Raw genomic sequence first — 21,657 nt, 5'->3', positions numbered from 1 at the left:
TGTTGCATAATATTTTTCATATTATATATACTACTTACCTGTCTTCTAATTAAGTTTATTAAATTTTAGCGTAATTGATAGTTTGTACGAATTATATTAGAAAATAAAAGAGTTATCTTGTAGGATTTTATTAGATTTATTTCAGTATATATTAAAAGTTCAACAAGTAAATTAGAGACTATGCAAATTGCAACAGTAAAGAACATTGGAATAGAGCATTTATATATCTATATTATATGAAGTATAAGGAAACGCCTAAGACAATATCAAAAAAGGTGATTTCCTATTTTACTCTTGCTTAAATGAAAAAAAAATATTAAACTAAACACAAAGTGTTTTGTAAGTAATTAACCAATTAAGTATTATTATATGTGTATTTTTAAATTAAAAATTAAAAGTGCATATTGTGTGCATAGAAAACTAATACTAATATATTAAAAGATATTTCTATGCAAATAAATGTCTCGTGGACTCTTATTGTGCAGCATTACCAAATGTATCTCATCATTTATTACTCCACCGGTTCTTAAATGTTAGTCCATTTTGGAATCTAAAACTATCCAACTTAAGTACACATGTCAAGTGAATTTCAATAGAATCTAACCCATGTGGGTATGAGAGATAAATAATTAAGGGTTATAATGGGGATAAATGTTTACTTGGGAGTAAACAAGTGGGCCATTTGGAAATCTACATGGGTATAATGGTGATAATTGTTGGACAAATAAGGCAAGTGTCCAAAAGAGACTAACAAATAAAAACAACCCTATATGGAAAGAGGATTAAGGGCATGTTTATCAAACACCAAAAGTTTGGACTTCAACCCAATAAAATATAATATTTTACATTTTCTCTCTCCCAAACACCAAACTCAACACCAACAATATTTATCAATATTTAACAAACATCATCTCTAAAATGTCACTTTGTAATTAAAACACCATCTATAAAATGCATTTTGCATTTAAAAAAAATAAACAATATTGTTTGGTCCCCTCATATGCCACATGTCAAATATTCCATGCATGAAATTGGTTTTCCATTTGATGTTTATGAACACCAATTCTTAAATGGTTTCACTCTCTCTTCCTTTCTTTCTCATTCCTCTAACTATTTTATTGTATTTTATTCAATTATATCTCTTAAACACCAAAAATTAGTGTTTGACAAACATACTCTAACATTCAAAAATGGAGGGAGTGTGATTTTTATGTAATGCCACCAACAAAATATTATTGTTAAAATATTGAACTTGGGACCAATTAAACACAATTAAAAGTTTTACCATCTTAGACATCCATTTAAGGGAAAAAAGGGTCTAAAAAGAGGTATCAATATTGATTTTAATAAGAAGAAAAACAAATGATGACTTGCTTTCCTATACGTGAAAACATGCATACACTACATCTGTCCATATAATAAAATCTATTTTCATGTCAATTTACAACATCTACCTATTTCTAGTGGAGTTATTTGGAAATATGATCATTATTACAAGTCTCAAACACGCCAAGTACAAATTTGAACATTAATGACTTGATCAATTAAATTAAGTAAACTTACATGTCCTAAATGTTCAAAGAAATTGAATGATGATAAGAAAGAAAACCTAAAAGAAATTTGATACTTCAAATTGTCCGCACATAATATCAGAAGTTTTTTCAATCCAACATTTTGATCAGGCATCACTCAAATCTAAACTATGGTTATAAAATTATAAGTAAAATCTAAAGCATCTTCCGATCTCAATGCACAATCGTAGTTTTTTACTATTCAAAAATAAGATACCATAATTTTTTTTTCGGTTTTTTCATGAAATGCCCCTGAGGTTTGCAATAATGCACCAAATACCCCTGCGCGTTTCAAAATTCATATAATACCCCTATTTTTTCTGTATTGTTCACCAAATACCCCTATTATGATTTTCCGTTAGTCCTCCGTTAAGTCATGTTTATAATTCATTAAATACACCTACATATAAAGTTTTTGCATAGTATACAACTATTTATAAATTTCTTTGCACCAAATACCCAAACTCATGGATTGACTGTTAACGCTAAAGACATGATTAATAGAATGGTACAATTTGAATCCTTTGATACACTTCCAGACATCGATGTCCGTTACAAGTGGTCTAGTACTTGGATCAAAAGCCAAGCATTTGAGCAAAACTTCGTGTACTGATGAATAATCACTAGCCAATGACGGCTCCAACATAACATTTACAGTTTCACCCAAGGTGATTATGTTCACAATGTACACTCACGTAACTTCCTTCCTATCACCAAGGCCTCACCTATGTCAACACAAACATGCCCAAACTCATCAAAGAAAACGCAAGACAGACCCAAACAACCACAAACAAAGCCCTCCAAATGCAAATTACGGATCAAAGCTTTACACAATTCAACACCAATTGTCCTCATCAATGAACCCCATTCCGCATTATCTTGATCAATCCCATACCCCGACGACGCCAGATTCAATAACCTATTATTCATTTTCTCAGTAACTAAATACAGAGACCCGTCATTTTCCCCATCAAGCCACAACCCAAGAACATCGCACAATCTGGAATTTCTCAACGAAATCCTCAGGAGGGAACTTATTTCGTTTCTTTTATCAACATTCATCCAACTAACAATACTCATAATTTTGCCCATATAGTTGTACTCCAACAATTGATCATTCAACTCACACTGTCCGATTTTAACAAGACCCACCACCTGATTTTCGACTAAACGACACCGCATAATTGCGGACGGCAAACTCAAATCCATAAAAGTTGAACCAATTCCAATCCTACCAGTAGTAGTAACCAATCCATCCTCCATCGAAACCACACCATCGGGCAGAATCCAGTCCTTCCAGGCAGCATAGAGCTTCTTCGGCCATATTCGCGGCGGAAAACGATGTCTTGCAGAGGAATTGACATTGAGTAGCGGGATGTTGGCATTTTCCTTTAGGGGTTTTGAGTTGGGGTCTTGTTCTTGAAGGAGGAGAGAGAAACGGAGAAGGTCGATGTTCTAGGGGAGAGCAGTGGGGCCTGCGCATAGGAGGGCGGAGGAGATGAAGGTGTGCGAGGATTGAGGAACAGGGGAGAGGAGAGATAAAGAGAAGTTGGGAAGTGTTTTTTTTTTTTTGGAATTTCTGTCACATTTTTTGCTTAAATCAAGTCAAATAAGAATTAAGGGCAAATTGGTAAAACACAACTAACGGCAAGCTAACGTCCGTTATATCCAGGTGCATTTAATGAACAGTACGAAAAAATAGGGGTATTCTATGAATTTTGAAACGCGCAGGGGCATTTGGTGCATTATTGCAAACCTCAGGGGCATTTCATGAAAAAACCGTTTTTTTTTCTTCTCATAAAGGTTCTTGGATATAATACAAAATATATACGTAGTAGATAAAGATGTGAATAGAACATAATAATAACAAAACAAAAGGGTTAAAATGCATTCTAAATGTAGAATGGCATAATGTTAAGAATGGAAGGATAATCTTTTATTCAAATGGTCCCTCCCATCAAAATAGGTGCACCTTTAAGGTTCATCCCATATTGCGTGATATAACAATAGAAATATTCCAATTCAAAAGTCTAACAAGTTCTTTACCCTTTAACATGGGTTAAAGATTGTACATCCCTTTTAAAGCAATGTATAATGGCAATTAACTTTATGTCTTATGGACTTCACAGACATTTAAAAGGTCAGTGTGGTGTAGAGCTGTCGAAATAGGTTATCGGGTTGGGTCTGGGCCGGGTCATCTCGGGTTTTGGGTCATGTTCAGGTCGGGTTGTATTGGGTGTGCATGCCGGGTTCGGTTGGGTTTATTTTCGGTCGGGTCATGTCGGGTTTTTTACCATTTCGGGTAAAAGTCGGGTTCAATTTCGGGTTTGAGTCTTATATAGTCGTGTTTGGGGTTAATTTGGATCGGATAATTTTTAGGTCGGTTAAATTCAGGTCAGGTTTACTCTCGGACACGGGTTAAGATCGAGTCAATAACTGATTTGGTCATCTCAAAATATTCAAGTGTAAAATATTTACTCCAAAGATCGAGTCACTAACAGGTTTTGTGGTAAAAATCAGGTTAAAGGTCATTGTCGGGTCAGGTAATTAATCGGGTTTGGATCATTGTTTGGTCGGGTCAGTTCGTTTATCGGTCATCTTTCGATCGGGTTCGGGTCCAACGGGTTAAAATCGGTTATTGATTTTTCGGGTCGGGTACAGACCAGGTTTCGGGTTACCCGTTTTACCAAAATTTCGGGTCATGGTCGGTTATGGATTCCGTCGGTTCAGCTCGGGTTTTTGGGCCGGGTCAATTTTTTACAGCTCTAGTGTGGTGTATATCTAATTATCTATATATAATATTAAATACTGAATACCACGTATGATATCTCTTCAAGTATCGTTATTATTTGACAAACCATATGACACCAAGTTATATGCACACATTATGGCCTTGTTTGGTTAAGAGTAGATATTAGTTGTTAGCTGGTTTGATTAGCTGTTAGTTGGTTTGACTAGTTGTTAGCTGTTTGTATTAGCTGGTTGACTACTGGATGAATTAGCTATTTGTGTAAAAGTGTTTGGTAAATTAGATGTTAGTTGTTAGCTATTTAATAGTAGTATGTAAAATGGCAATTAATCACAGTGGTATACGAAGTACTTTGTTTCTTATTAATATTAGACAAATAGTTTATTATATTAATTATGTACTCTTTCATTTTTGAATAAACATTAAACAAATAAAACAAATTTATTTCCCTTCTAAAAAGTAAAACAATTTTAAAAAAAAGTATTTTTAATTTAAAATTTAAAATATATAAACTCTTGATATGCAAATGGAGAAATATTACTAATGATATTATAAGCATGATTGAAATAACTTTTAAGTGTTCAAATAATTAATATAAAATTTATTACAACAAGAAACAAGTAGTACATGAGGTAAACAAAATAATGTAGGGTGAAGGTTGTTAAGTGTTGTAAATTTAGGCGATATTAGGAAAAAATAGTCATTTTACATCCACTTTCTCAAACCTATAATTGCAAACGGCTTCTATGTTAAGCTTTTTGAGAATTAGCTTTTTTACCCCAAAATTCTTTCCAAACCTCTCCTAACCAAACAATTCCCATTAGCTTTTTTAAAAGGTCAAACCTCTATTTCACCTCAAAAAGTTCTTTCCTTTCGAAGCAAACACCCTATGTTTCCCCTCCTATAAACATGTACTTTTTAGCTGACCAAGTATGTTTCCCCTCCTATGTTTGTAATACAATGTGCAATTTGTAATGTAAGGTGTTACGCAAAAGTTTTATATCGTACAAATCAAGTAAATTCCTCAAAAGTTTGTTAATTAGATTTAGTTCTTGAGCGATACACTTTGTATAATATAATGAAATTTACACTATAGTCAGTGAAGTTTTTTTTAAAATAATATCAAGATACGTGTAACCACTACAAGAAATTGTACTATTAACGACGGGAAATCCCGTCGTGAAAGGCTAATAATCGTTGATTAACGACGGGATTTCCCGTTGCGAACCCGTCATGAAAGGGGGTCGTCGTTAATAGAAAATCCCGTCGTTAATCCGTCGTAAAAAAGACATTTGTGACGGTTATTCCCGTCATTGTTTGGTTGTTAGCCCCGTCGCAAAAGCCTTTTGCGACGGGATTTTTGACCCGTCGTAAATAGGTTGTCGTTAAAGATACAAATTCTTGTAGTGAACCAAGGTTAACAAAATCGGGATTCTACTTTGAATCGGAAGGAATCTTAGAATCGAATCGTAAGATTCTACGAACAAGTATAATCAAGATTTTTTTCTCAATTTTATTTAAAGTGCTTATATTGTAGGTGAAATTTTTAATAACTTAAATATGTAGTTGTTTAATAGCTAAATAAGCAATAATTAAATATATTTATTTATCAATAACTTTTTTAGCATGATTCGAATTTACGAGGTTTTCACTAGTCATGAAAAGATGTAGAATCATGTAAAATCGTAAATCGAATTGTAAGACCATATTTGAATATTAAAATTGAATGATTTCACGATTTTAATAAGCATTCGTGTAACTAACCGGGGCATCACCAGAGCCAATAATTGCTCAAGTTATTTGAATGAAGAAACTTTTTTTTTCTACTCCCATATTTAAGCTCTTGGCTGCCACTATCCACTCTAGCATGAATTGAGATGTTAACTTAAAACTAGTGTCTACGGCGACGGAATAAGGAAAATCAAGTTTGAACTTTGTCGGAATACCTGTCCTGCTGTCCATAAAGAATAAAGATACGGAGTAACTTAATTTTAATTAGGATACTTTTGATTGAGAATTGAATAAAGGATAATCAGTTTTACAGAGCATTGAGAATTGAATACATGTACTCCGTATAAATGTACTCCGAATACACAATTCATGTACTCCGTAATCCGTATTACCGAGCATAAGAGTAACATTTTACTTTACGTCAAATAAGACACGTTGTACAATAATACAATTGCAAAATCAGGGACACGCAAACAAAATTGTGTACGCTGAATTACATGAAAATAATTGCATTTTTAGTTAAAAATATTTTTAACTTTTTCTAGTAAACGTACACAGAGATTAACAGAAAAGGTTAGAAATGAAAAATATATAAATGATCAAATATACAAAATACTCCGTAAGTAAACTAAGTTACATTTAAACAAAAAAAAGTTATATTTACGAAGTATATCTATACTAATGGTAAAGATTTGACGTCATAATCAACTTCAAGTTGATTGGATCAAATCTTACAACTTGCTTTCTATATATGTGGATTCCCTTATCCTCCCTCCCCGGTCATTGACCTTGACTTAGGAGTTGTGTCTGATTGTTGAAGTTTAGTCTTCTCACATAACACATGTGAGTGTCTTACATTGATTAAAAAAAAAGTTGATCATTTTACCAGGCTAATTAAGGAATTACTCTCTATTGTCATACGATTTTTAAGATGGAGCCTTATTAGGCTTGTGAAGTGAAATCTCTCTTATTGACAGGTGCAATCGGACATGTACATAACATGATATCAGGGTCATACTGTTAATAATATGACACATGTGAGGGGGAGTGTGAAAAAACTCTTATGACGCCATAAAACACCATACATGGAATATAACCTTTCACATAGAGTTTATCAATGAAAAAGCTTCCCTTATCGTCATATTATTTTAAGATGGAACCTCTTTATAATGACAGATATGACCCAATCCCATATTTTACACTCATTTATCCATACCTACTCTCCATGTATATTTCGGTATTTCCTCTTAGCCAATCTTATCAAGATTAAATAAAGAAAAAGGGAAAAAAAAAACAAAAGTTGAATTCCAAATTCATTCAGGGGTACTGAATGAAATAATTATAGTGCTCATCTATTTAGATAGGCACCCGATTTTCTTTAATGGTAGAATTTAAAATTTACGATTTTCTTTCGATAGTTCTTCTTATCTTTAAAAATTGAAATAATTATACTGTAGTAATTGTATCTCTTCAATATTCGGGTCACTATTCTTTCACTGAATGGGGTCCACTTACATATGTGCTACTCTCTCAATTTATTCCTAAAAAGGATGTTGCTATTTGGAAAGTATTGGTAAAATTCTCTTTGACATTATACTAATCGATATATACAAAAAAAAAACAATATGCTTGTTTGGGGTTGGGTAGTTCACAAATTCTTATTTATAATGGGTGTACAATAAATATTGTATACCGAAGTAAAAGTTAACTCAAAATGCTTAAAAGTTAAGCTTATATATGTAAAAGTTGTCTATTTTTAAGTGATTAATTTTTTCATTTTAGTAAAACTTATTTCTTCAAAATCACTTATAATGTATAAAATTAATCATTTAATCATTTCTATCAACTTTTTTTACTAATATAAAAGTTAATCAAAACTAGGTTAAAGTTACGAGAAAAGGGGTAAAAGTTATCTTGGTGTACAATAAATTTATTGTGCACCTTGTGCGCGCAAGACCTTTTGTTGGTAGTTTATCTTGACGATTTGTTTCGATATTTTCCTTATCATAACTTTCAACCTTTAATTTCGAAAAAGAATGAATATCAATGAACTAATATGTCCATGAACATTTCACCAAACAAAAAAAAAAAAAACAATATGTTCATGATCAACGTACTCGTGAATAAGATAGTCAAAATTCATTCGTCGAGTAAGTGAATGAGCTTGAATAACATGCTTTTCCCTCTTTGTGCTGCATTGCTAAATTTTTGTTCAATTAACAAATTAAACAAGCCTACCTTGAAATACTATATATTCGACTCATTTAAGTAACTACTAAACCGTGGAGTATGAAGTTATTGTCGATCAGTTAAAACCGTTTTTTACACTTACTTTCTTAAAACATTTTTAGTTTTGGAGATTACACATGACACTACAAGAAATTGTACTATTAACGACGGGAAATCCCGTCGTGAAAAGCCAATAATCGTTGATTAACGACGGGATTTCCTGTCGCGAACCCGTCATAAAAGGGGGCCGTCGTTAATAGAAATCCCGTCGTAAATCCGTCGTAAAAGACATTTGCGACGGTTATTCCCGTCATTGTTTGGTTGTTAGTCCCGTCGCAAAAGGCTTTTGCGACGAGATTTTTGACCCGTCGTAATTAGGTTGTCGTTAAAGATATAAATTCTTGTAGTGTGATAATATTTGTACAAATGTTTTATAAGAATTGGTTATTTTTTGGCTTAACTATTTTTATTTAACTGTATAGAATATTCATATATTAATTTGAAATTTAATTGTACTAAGTGTGTACTAAAGCTCTCTTACAAAACCTACGTAAATTCAATACAGCTCTCGCGAGCCTAGTTCAAATAACATACCTAGCTAATTGATTTGAACTCGGATTGCAAATTAAAACTAAGCTTGGTTGAGGTCCTCTTGAGCTCAATCTCACGTGTTTCTTATCAAGCATAACTCTAACAAGTTAAAAACTTGTAAGTATCGAGAGACAAATCTCAAATGTATATTGTTCCACATCCACGATGAAGAAAAAGAAAACAATCGATTAAACCTTTATGAAATTTGTTTTAAAAACCATTTTTTTTTCTATAATTGATTCCTGTCATAATATGTTACACTTGATGTATGCAAAATATATACAAAACAGGTGACATAACATATGGTTTAACAAATAAATCAATATCATAATTATTTTATCAGAATTTGTATTTTATTTTTTTCTTTTGGTTTAAGAATTTGTAAATATTTTTGAACTTGGCTATACTATTTTCACAACATGGCTATGGGATCAATTACCGACATTAGGCTGGACCAATTCTTTCACGAGGTTAAAAATTCTTGATGTTCTTTCAATTCTTTGAAATCCCCAATATATTATCTTTTTCTTTTTCTTTTCCTTCTGCCAAAAAAATCCGACCATTAAAAAAATATGCATGGCTAACTTGTATAAAGTGTATTGTGAAATGTGGGGTCAATAGTGTTAGAATCTCCCTTGAAATGGTTTGTGGTATCAATTAAAGAAAATCATAAAAATATTTGTGGTTGGATACACTTTGCGTATCTAGCCGACCTAAAAAGATAAATACTTCACATTTGAGATTTGGTCTAATACTTCACATTAGTTATGCATGGCTAGCTAATGTTGTTTTTACTTGAAAACTTCCACGTCTGTACAAATGAGATTTGGTCTATTACGGAGTAGGTTTTAAGTTCGAATCACTTTTCCTATTTGTAATTTATTATTGTCCTTGTATATTTGAGACACGGTAGTTTTAATATAAAATGATTTGAGGATTTTTTTTACTATAAACGCTTTAAAAAACCCATTTTTGTTATAATGTACTAGTTAACTTTTATTTTACTTATCACCTTATTTTTTTTTCACAAAAGGCTTTTGACACCAAGGTAATGTTTGATTATGGAAATAAGATGTTCTCATGTACTCACATTTCCTAGGAAGTAGGAAATATTGTTTGTTTGAATATAGAAAGTAACTTCCCATGAGAAATCTCACTTATATCTAGGGGGTAGGTGTGAAAGTTCGGTTTTCGGTTTGGATTACGGCCCAAAACCGAATTCAAACCGAACTAATTCGGTTTTCATTTTTTGAAACCGAATCCAAACCAAATAACATTTCAATCCAAACCATACCAAACGGGATTTTTTATTTTCAATCCAATCCAAACCATAAAACCGAATTTTCATGGGCCTTTCACTTGGGCCTTTATTATACCTACTTTTAGCCAATTTTCTGGCCCTTTTTATACTTTTTAGACACGTTCGGTTTATTCGGTTTTAGTTCGGTTTATTCGGTTTCGGACTTTTCAGTCCAATTCAAACCATAAAACCAATTTTTTAAAAATCTCAGTCCAAACCAAACCAAATAGAAAAAAAACCAAACCGAATTTCTTATTCGGTTTGGTTCGATTCGGTTTTTGGTTTTTTTCTACCAAAATTTCACCCATACTAGGGGGACCAGGTAATCAACTTCCTCCATTTTGTGGGAAGTGAAAATTCTTAGAGAGTGTGGTTCACCACATTTTTGCCAATCAAACAACACTACAATTTTCAACTTCCTATGATATTTCATGTCAACCAAACAACACCCAATTAACGGATTCTGTCCAAAACTCCATTAGTACATTGACCCACATATTCTTTTATCCTCCTTGTCCAAGATTCTCCTTCTTTTCTCTACCTCCATTCTTCTTCTACATCTATTCCTCTTTTTCTTTTACCTCCGTTATTTCACCAAAATTTGCAAACTCTTCTATATCTGATGTTGCAGCGAATTTATACTACTTGATCACATAGAAAAACTTGCTGCATTTCCGACCTGTTTACTGTGAATCTGTGATTCTGGTTTTTTAAAACTACTTGTTTCACAATGTTAAGGATTAAGAAGACATGTTTCCTCTACAATGAGTTGTTTCACCAAATTATGTATCAATGTTAAATAAAACCAAACGATAAATATCTACATGCATGTATGTTACTAATTAAACATAATGAAACCTTGTCCTGATTTTTTAAAGGAAACCTCCTCATTTACACCGTTTCACCTAGTGGAGTTCCCAAAAGATTTTTATTTTATTTTTTTTAGACATAAGATGACGAACAAAGAAACAAAAGCCTAATCAGAAAAAGAAAAAGCAAAAGAAACACCTTGTTGAGCCCTCTGATGTGCCTGCAAAACCACCTCTCTGTCTGCTTTGCAAATGATGCAAACCATAAAGAACTTGGTGCAGTTGTAAGTTTCAACTTGGAGGTAAAAGAAAAAGAGGAATGGACGTAGAAGAAGATTGGAGGTAAAGAAAAGGAGAATGGCGTAGAAGAAGTATGAAAGAATGTGTGAGCCTAACGGAGTTTTGGACGGAATCCGTTAACCGGTGTTAAAAATCTATTTTTAAGGTGGTAAAATTAAATTAAATTTAACTAAGATGTTAAAAGCAAAAGTAGAATTTTAGAAGGTGTTAAAAGTCAAAAAGATCCAAAATTTTATAAAATATGTACTCTAATTTATGATTATGATATTTGTATAATTTCCTTTCAAAAATTATATTTGTATATACATATAATACACTGAATATATTCACTTTTTACACAGTTGTGTTGAATTTTTTTTAGGGACATATTTGTGTTGAATATAAAACAAAGTCTTATGGCCTTTTTCTTTAAGGTCCTAATTAAAAACTTTTAGGGATTGTTTGGTTAACATGAGAATTTTGTTTTCATAGAAAGTTGTAATACAAGGGAAATTACTTCACTTGTTAAATTAATTGGAATTTTCTTAAGCTGTTTGGTTGACAACATGAGAATTAGAAATTCACAGGAATTTTGATTGACCAAGGGGAGCCTAGATAAATTAATTTCTATGTTTTGTAGGAATTCCAACTTTCCATGAATTACAACTTTTTTCATTTTTATTTTTTTATGTCAACCAAACAACTACCATGTCTATAAATTCCCACGAACTTCCACTTCTGTCATTTTCAGTTGTCAACCAAACAACCTCCTAGTCAGGGGCGGAACTAGGAATTATACATAGGATACATGGCTAAAACTTAACATATACTACATCTGTTTCAAAATGATCTTTACAATTTCCGTTTTAGTCCGTTTTATAATGTTTTTGTTTTATTCTATTTTTTGACATGGAAATTTACTATCTTACCCTTCTTACCCAATAATATTTACAATTTTCTACTCCATTTCTCTGACTTTATTCATTTTTTTCTTACAGCCACACACATTTTTACACATTTATCTTACTTTAACCATATTTTATTATATTCAATCAACTTTTACATTTTTGTCTTAATATTTGTGCAAATAGTAGCTGTAAAGATCTTTATAAAACGAAGGTAGTAATTTTTATAACAATGAAAAACAAAAAATAAATCAAGTATAAAAGTGAGGGAACAAAGATTTGAACCTTATACCTCCCTCCAACAAGCTATAACTTTTAAGATAAATAACCGCTCAAGCTATATTAAAAATGTGATTTTAAAGTGCATATTTAATGTTTTAAACATGTCATAGGGGGCCATGGCCTCCGCCAAACACACACACCACCCCCCAACCCACCCCCCCACCCCATTTCCACACCTGCCCCTAGTCAACTTTACAGCCAAACTCGAAAGAAGTAAAGAAAACTCAAAAGAATTAAGGAAAAATGGTAAAGGAATCCCCACCCCTAAAAAATATGACTTGACTGGATTACTTAACTTGTCAATGTCCCAATACCTATACATGCATACATTCGTCTATACAACTTTAGAATAACAAAAACCTAATTTTGATCTCATTTCAGTCCAAATATCATCGCCGGTCCAGTAAATATATATACCTGAGGGTAGGGGTGTGCATTCCGGTCCGGACCGGAACCGAACCGGATCGAAGGATTCCGGTCTGGTCCTCGGTCCTTGGAAAACATCAATTTTGATTTTCCGGTCCGATTCGAGTAAAATTAGGAAAATCCTGGTGATCTGGACCGGTGATCAAATTCATTTATAAAAAATAATATATTATAGTCTAAAATTTGACATATGCTAATATTCTAATGTATACAAAACTTTCTTGGCATTACAAAAATAAATAACGTTGTTCTTTCATCTCCCTTGTTCTTATTTATGTACTAAGTACGTACTACTTATTAAAATCAGATGCGTTATTCATCAAGTACTACTCGTTTTGTTTTTCTTTTTTTTCTTTTTCCGTTTGATATTTAATTATTTATGCAATGATATTGATGGTGCATTGTTGATATGCAGATGTTGAGGTTCTTTCTTTTCACCTTTCTTGTTTAATTTCATTATTTTCTTTTGCATGCGCTACTTAATTTTCACAAATTAAAAAAAATTCAACGTTTAAATTTATAAGACTAACCTTCGGATATAATTTTATTTGAAATTATTTAGTGACTAAAATTTATATTTCAGGTTGTACATTACCAATTAAAAATTATCATAAAAAGGACAAAAGTTGCAAGTTATACTCGCAAATGGCAAAAAAATTATAAAACAAGTCCAAACCGGTACATACCTGGACCGGACCTGAGAAATACGATTTTGGACCGGACCAGACCGAATGATTTCGGTCCGGTCCTCGATCCAAGAAAATTAAAAATTCCGGTCTACCGGTCAACCGGTTCCTATCCGGTCCGGTCCGGTCCGAATTTGAACCTGTCCACCCCTACCTAAGGGTGTTACCGTGATTGTATATTAAACACTATACACCCATATTAGGATATTTTATATCCTAATCTATACTTCGTATATGGTATCATGCATGAACATAGGTTTATTTTACGATGAATACTAACGCTCCGTACAAAATAATTTAACTGCATGAGACACATATGGGTAATTGGATATCACTATCTTCTTTAGTGAATACTTGTGGCTCAAACTTGACGAAACAAAGATAGTATAAAATCTCTATTTAGGTAGTCTTTTGTAGAATGAGTGTCTTATTTATATTCCTATTTGCTAGTGGTTGGTAAAGGGACAAATGACTCGGTGTTTGTGGTTAGTAAATGGTGAACTAAAAGGGCTAACTTTTATCACAACTCCCTTATTCCATAGTCCCATATGCTTGTTGAGAAAGGTTTCAACTTTTTTCAGTAAAGCTATTTATAATAGGCCACTCAACAAATTTGAGCCCCTTATTTAGGATGGATGCCTCTTTAGTGGTAAACCCTTGTGTGGCCTCATAAAATGTCCCTTAAAATTAACTATAGTCCACCAAAGTCAAGCCATTTTTGGCCCCTTATAATGCCAACTCATCATCCTTCTCCTAAGTTTTGTTTTTCTTTGAAAAAGAAATCGAAAATAATTTTGATAGTTGTTGTTGATATTTTCTTAAAGTAAAGTAAGAGAATCGTTTTTCTCATTTCGTGGCCTCATAAAATGCCCCTTAAAATTAACTCTAGTCTTCAAAAGTCCGGCGATTTTTGGCCCCTTATAATGCCAACTCATCATCCTTCTTCTAGATTTATTTTTCTTTGAAAAAGAAAGTGGTAAGTTAATTTTGGTAAATGTTGTTATGTTTTTTTTTTTTGACATATGCTTAACGAAGGTTACAAATAATTAGAAAAACTTAAAAGGGTAGCAGCTGCTTTGGTTGCTAGCAGATGTGCCTGTTGGATCCTTTGCCTGTCCACTTTGTGAATTGTGCATCATCGGAACACCCTTCCAATCCTCTGAATTTCCTTGATACTCCAACTAATCTGAATATCCACCTGTGAATTGTCCTGTAACATAGCCACCAAATTGTGAGAATCAGTAAAAACAGCTACGGAGTCAAAATCAGATTGAACAGCCCATCTCAGGCCAAAAAGACAAGCCAGAGCTTCTGCGTGCAAGGCTGAGCTAGCCACCCCAAAGGTTGCACCCCCTATTACTTCCAGATCGTTATCAGTTTCAAGGTACCACCCCATTCCTGCTTTCTTCGTGTTTTTGTTCCACCCACCATTAGTTAAGAGAACCCTCTGATCCCCCCTTGCCCCTCTTTTGCCAGAGTTGCTTGAAAGAACTCAGGGGGGTACACAAGATCTCCTTCTGGAGGGTGAAGCTGACGCATGGTAGCAGAAACACTACCTTGCAACAAACCTTGTTGACTAAGACCTTCCTCAATGACTGCCTTCACCGTTGCCCTATTCCACACACATCCTCTAAAAACATGGTTATTCCTGGATAACCATAAACCCCACAACGTCCCTATGAAGTACGTACACCTTTCACTCTCCTTACCATCCTGGCAGATAAACAACCGGATATAATAGAGGAGCCAATCCAAAAATGGAAGTTCCCCATTGATTTCTGAATGGATACCTAAGTTTCCATCCCTCCAAGTTTACTTTGCTATCTCACAAAACCGAAAAATGTGTTGGATATCTTCATCCCTGTTATTGCAAAAGTCACACAGCAGAGAAACATGTATGCTTCTCCTATTAAGACCTACCTTTGTAGCTAGACCCCCTCTGAAAATTTTCCACATGAAGAGCTTCCATTTAGGAAGAATCTTAAGGGACAACAAAAGTTTGAACACATTTGTCATCCGAGTTCTCTGGTTTGAGGGAACCATGTTGGAAGAAAGCATAGCATATGCCGTCTTGACTGTTAGCTTACCTGACTTGTGATGCCACCAATAAAGATATCACATGTTGAGGCAATGTGTGGAAAAAGTGTAGAAGTTCATTTGCTGGAATGATTTGAGTGAATATATTGTATTGGGGACAGAATTCGTTGAAAGAGAAATATCCAAAGTTATTCACTAAGATGAGTTACGAGGGCGTAACTCGTTTTCTTTAAGGGGGTAGAATGCGATAGAAATTCGCGCTTTTTACCTATTTTATGGCATTTTTATGCATTTTATTGCTTATTTTAGCAAATTTTACAAGTTGATGCAAAGCAAATAGATTCTCCGCATAAGAAAAGGTGTTCATGAGTAAACAACTTTGAGTTGGCAAAAGAGTGCACATAGGTGGCACAAGTACTTCCCTAGTAAGAATAAGTTAAAAGCTTTTTGGGGAAAATGTGGGAAATTTTGTGTCAAGTTTCGGGACGAAACTTCTTTTAAGAGGGGTAGATTGTAATCCCCCGTAAATTTATAAATTTTATTAATATAATTTAACGTATATTATTTATATTTAAATAGAATTTATGAATTTTAGTAATGAATATATAATTAACGTATATTTATTTTATTTTAAGTACGTTCTAAATATTTAACAATTCTTGAACTTTATTATATTTATATATTTAATATATATTTAATTCTATTTAAATATATTCTAAATATTTTAACGGTTTGTGCAATCAAAAATAATTTTAGAATTTTATGTTGAAAAGAATTTGAATTAGGAAAACACGTTGAATTCGGAAAAACAATCCTATTCGGTTTGACTCAAACACTAAAACCCAAATCCTAATTCTAGGCCCAATTGGGTAAAGCCCAAATCAATAAACCCAAAATAATCCTCCTTTCTCTTTTCTTTTTCACGTGAAACCAAGAAACCCTCCTTCTTGCTTTAGACTTCACGTGAAAACACAACTCAAAACCTTGCAATCTCCTTGCTTCAGGCCGCCGTCAACCACCTTGCCTGACCGCCGCCTGTTCCTCCGTCGTAGTCCCTCTCCGTCGCCGCACGGTAACATCTCATTCTCTCACTCGTTTGTTCTCCTTCCCCTTCGTTTTCTTGCCCTTACTTGTTTCGGTTTCTCGCAGCAACCATAGAAACCACCGCAACACCACCACCACGCTGCCACCAGCGTCGGCGGCTTGCTTCAGCCGCCGCCTCTGCGTCCTTGCCAACTACCGTTGCACGGTAGCTTCCCCTCCCCTTTCCTTCTCCTTCGCCCCTTCTCTTTATTTTTTTTCGTGCTCTTCTTTTTAAACTCGTTGCTTTGTGTTGAACCAGAACCGTCAACCGCCGTGGGCCACCCAGCCGCGCCTCCAGCCGCACCTCCTTTGCTGCCGCGTCGTGCACCACCGCCCAGCCTCTCCTCTCCTCTTTAGTTTGGTTGATTTTCTTAAACCCTAAGTTATTTAAATGTTTTAATTAAGTTTATTAATTTAATTTATGTTCCTTGAATTAAATTTATGATTTTTATGATTAAGTTATGAAATTTCAGATTATATGTTGTTGAAATTAATTTAATTATTTTCAGATTTATTAACTACGTTTAATTTAGGGTTTAATGAAGTTTTATTAATTTAATTCATGTTTATTGGATGTAAATTATAAGTTATTATGATCAAGTTATATTTTCAGATTATATACTATGTTTAAATAATAAATTTAATTTTCAGATTATGTAATTGAATTGAAATAAGGAATTTAATTATTAAAGCATGGATTTTTAAGGTTTTAATGTTCTAAAATCATAATAGAAGGATTATACATTATTAAAGCTATTATTTTTATGATTTTAAGAACATTGATTATGTTTTGTGGACGTTTGAAATTATTTTATATTGCTGGAAATTTTAAAAGGATGTTTTATTGGAGTTTAGAACGATTTGGGATCATTAGTTTAATAGTTATTATGCTTGGAGGATATTTAGTTAAATTTTGATATTTGGGATGGTTCAAAATATGTTTAGGGTCTATTTAGAGTACTTTAGTATTGCTGCAAATTGTTGGATATTGATTGGGAATTTTATTGGTTGTTTTTAGGCGGAGAATTCTTTGTAGGCGACTTTTGAATTCGTTAAAGTGGCCTATAAGTTTGTTGACACAAGGTACGTACATACCTGTGTGCTTGGAATGTGTGTGATTTGTTGAAACCATGTTGAAAGTGTTGATGAACTTGGTTATGTTGAAATTGTTGATGAACTTGGTTATGTTGAAATTGTTGATGAACTTGGTTATGTTGAAAGTGCATGTTTAATATTGTTGGATGGACATGTTAAGCATATATATTTCGTTATGAGAATTATAACATGTTAGTAGATGATTGATGCGAACATGTTGGTTGGGAACATTAGATTATTATATATATTGATTCAGATCGATTGTTCATTGTTCCCTTTTAGTTTTTCACTACTTTATGAGGGTCGTGGACCTTGTTTAGTAAGTTGAAACCTTATACCCATATAGAGGGGTTGATCAGTATTAAAGAAAAGGTTGGATTTAATTGGAATGAGTCATGCTTGATGCCTTGTGATCACATACTTAATTCCAAGATAAAAACAGTTGTGAATAATCGTTGATTGTATGACTTATGTGATTGTTGAGTCATAACAGAGTTTAATTTGTAAATCATGTAAAGTGAAACTGAGTAGCAATAGCTTTAGACTGTGCACGTCTAAAGTGAAGGACAATCAGGAGTTGGGGTCATGGGTAGCCTATGGCTTTTTCTGGGGCCGGATTGATCACCGGTTCTATTTTATTCAAAAGTCCCTCGATATCGCAGGTCATTGGGGTTTACGGAGTCACGCCCGTACCTCGTCTTCCTTAGTGAAGAAGAAGAAGTTTCTAGTAGCAACTCGGTCCATTGACTATTTCAATTAAAATAATGTTAAGGATACAAAAGTCTAGTCCAGTCAAGTATAGCTTTCAAGTCAATATGTTTAGGTTTTCCTTGCTTATGTTTCATTAGTATCATGTTAGGGTTGTTCGTTTATTAGTATCATGTTAGGATTGTTTTTGTTTTAGTATGTAGTACTCAGCTTTGCTGATTACGTGCTTTGTTTGTGTGTGTTCATCATAGCTATGCCTTATTGATCCTGTGATGACCCATTTTTGGTGAGCAGTCTCTAAGGATCAATAAGCATTGCCCATCTACAGGTTTGAAGATGATGCATCATGGAGATCGGGATTAGAGAGCTTGTATTGATTTTGTCTTGCTATGTTATTTGGGTTTTGTTAATTGGGACTTTAAACTTGTCGTACTATTTATATTTCCTTATTTTCGTTGGTTGATTTTTGGGATTAAACCTGTAATCAATTATTTATAAACCTAAAGTTAGTTTTATGTTTTCCGCTGCAAAATTCTGAATAAGCCGTTACGTTTTCACACGGGCGATAATGCCTTGATAATTCTCTACGTTTTATATTAAAAGATTATTTTAGAAAAGAGAGAATTGTCGGGGTGTTACAAAGTGGTATCTAGAAGCTAAGGTTTTACTTTAATAAATTTTTAGGCGCCTAACTAACTAGTTATTTAAAATAAATTTCTTAAAAATCGAGCTTCTACGTATTATAATGTTCAAAAATTGGTACTTTTTTTTGGGGGGCCGATTTCCTTTTATCTTGTTTGAAAGTACATAATATTTCTTATTTAAGTTCGAAATCAAATTATTATTCTAGTTAAAGTGATACTTTCGACATTTTTATTTTTCTTATTATTTATTATTCAAAAAAAAAAAAATGAGTACATTTTGTTTAAAGAAGTTCAATTTTTTTAAAGTTGTTTCAAGAGTTAGAATTCGTCTTAGGAAATATAAACCTTTTTCGAATTAATAACTTTATTTTCGAATTTATTCGCTACGCATTTCCTTAATTTATTTTACTTAATTTATTTTATATTTTTATTTATGTTATTATTCTATGTTATAATTTTATTATATTATCGTCCTTTTACTTTGTTATTTAAATTATTCCAATGCTTTAGTTTATGAGAGATGGGTAGTATAAGAAGGGCATATAAGATAGAATTATATGTGCATTAGTAGCTAGTCAATTGATTGTTATGTACGTTCGTGTGCTAATTGTTTAATGTTACATTTAAATGTGCATAAAGAATTGTTTGCTTCCACCAAACTTATTGCATTATTGAACTTTGTTTATGATTTGGTTGGAAATTCGTTAGTGAGACTCGGAATGGTTTATTTCAGGAATAAAATGTTTCTTTCCAAGTACACCAACATAGGATCCTTCGAGAAACTTGATATAGAAACCCCTGATATTTACGTGAAGAAAATTGTGTTTGGATGTGAATATCATGCTAAAGTTCAAGGGCAACCTATCTTAATGAGAAAGGATACCATACCAGCCACTATCATTAATTGCTTACCTAACAAATTTCCATACCTAGAACTCAAGGAAAAGTTTAAAGACATGCATTCTGATAATGGAACTCCAAACTTGGCTAAGTATGGGACTTGGGATGGTAGATGGAAGTATGACTCAGAAATTCTGACCACCATTATTGAGGCGGCAGAAAGTGGGTTTAGAGACGGTAAAATCGTAGGGAGTCATGTTGGAGATGAAGTTACAGAAGAACATATGGGAGTAAGTGTAAATAATGATCTAGAGGAAAATGATGTAGCTGTGGAGAATGAGAATGTAGGTGTTGAGGCAGAGAATCCTAACCCAGCGGCTCATGAGCCAACCATTGAGATTTCTAGTGATTCAGATGCAGAGCTCGAAAGTGAATATGATATGGCAAGTGAGCGTAATCAAGATGAAGACATGGGAGAAGGTGCAAACCCTGAAGAAGACCCCGATGAAGACCCTGAAGAAGAGTTCGATGATCTTGAGATCTAAAGTTCACTCTGAAAGCTTTCAGGAGCAATGGATAGGCAAGAGGCCACAAATATTTTGAAGTCATAAATAGTTAATTAGCTCTTTTATGTTTTAAAGAATAAATAGCAAAGCTACAATAGTTTAAGGTTAAAGTTTATTGAAGTTTGAAATGTTCTGTATTATTTTGAAGGATGTAATAAACCTTTATGGAGTTAGCAATAAAAGTTAAAGTTTTCAAGGAATTGTTCTTTATTCTATTTGAGGATTCCATAATACCCCAACCTCTAGGTAACACGTCATGGATTAATTTTTCTATTGGTTGCATACTCAGTGTGAATTGTGGATCAATTTAATTCCCACAAAATATTAAATGATTTGAGTACATAAAGGAAATGAGGGCCAATCTAGACCCTCATGACCAATATGATTCAAAATGTTATGCCTTATGTGCAGTGTGTGAATGTCTTCGTGAATTATTGAGGATGATTACTTTTCAATGATTATTGCATCTTGTAGACGATCGTTGCACCTTCGTAAACGATTGTCGTGCCTTCGTAAATGATGTGTATTAATTAAACATTGTTGGTTGAGGCGATCTTTATGGTCAATTCAATATTAAATTGTATGGATAACGTATAAGTGATGTTTCAACCCTAAAGTAGAGTATACTAATTGCAGGTCGCGTTCTAGAATGGCCAACAACAATGATCTAGCTGCTGCGATTCGCCTCTTGGCGGAAAAGCTAACCCAGGTGAGGACTGAGCGCCCTGATTCTGCCGGGGAAATGTTTGAAAGACTTTCTAAGGTTAAGCCACCGTATTTCAAGGGGCAAGCAGACCTTTCCTTCCTGGAAAACTGGATTAGGGAATTTGAGAAACTATTTGAGGCTGTGAGTTGCCCTGGGAGTATGAGAGTAAGTCAAGCTGTCCTTTACCTGAAAGATGAGGCCGACCTTTGGTGGAAGGAAAATGGAACTAGACTAAGTACTGCTGAGGGATTCAATTGGGATTCATTTATTGTTGCCTTGAGGGGTAAGTTTTATCCTCCTTTTATGAGAAAGCAGAAAGCGCAGGAGTTCATCAACCTTAGGATGGGGAATATAACTATTGCTGAATACTATAGCAAGTTTATAGCTTTATCGAGGTTTTCACCTGAGGTGGTAGCTACT

The sequence above is a fragment of the Spinacia oleracea genome, chromosome 6, assembly GCF_020520425.1.
Source record: "Spinacia oleracea cultivar Varoflay chromosome 6, BTI_SOV_V1, whole genome shotgun sequence".
NCBI lineage: Eukaryota > Viridiplantae > Streptophyta > Magnoliopsida > Caryophyllales > Amaranthaceae > Spinacia > Spinacia oleracea.
The sequence above is the reverse complement of the archived record's forward strand: the minus strand, read 5'-3'. Positions refer to the sequence as shown.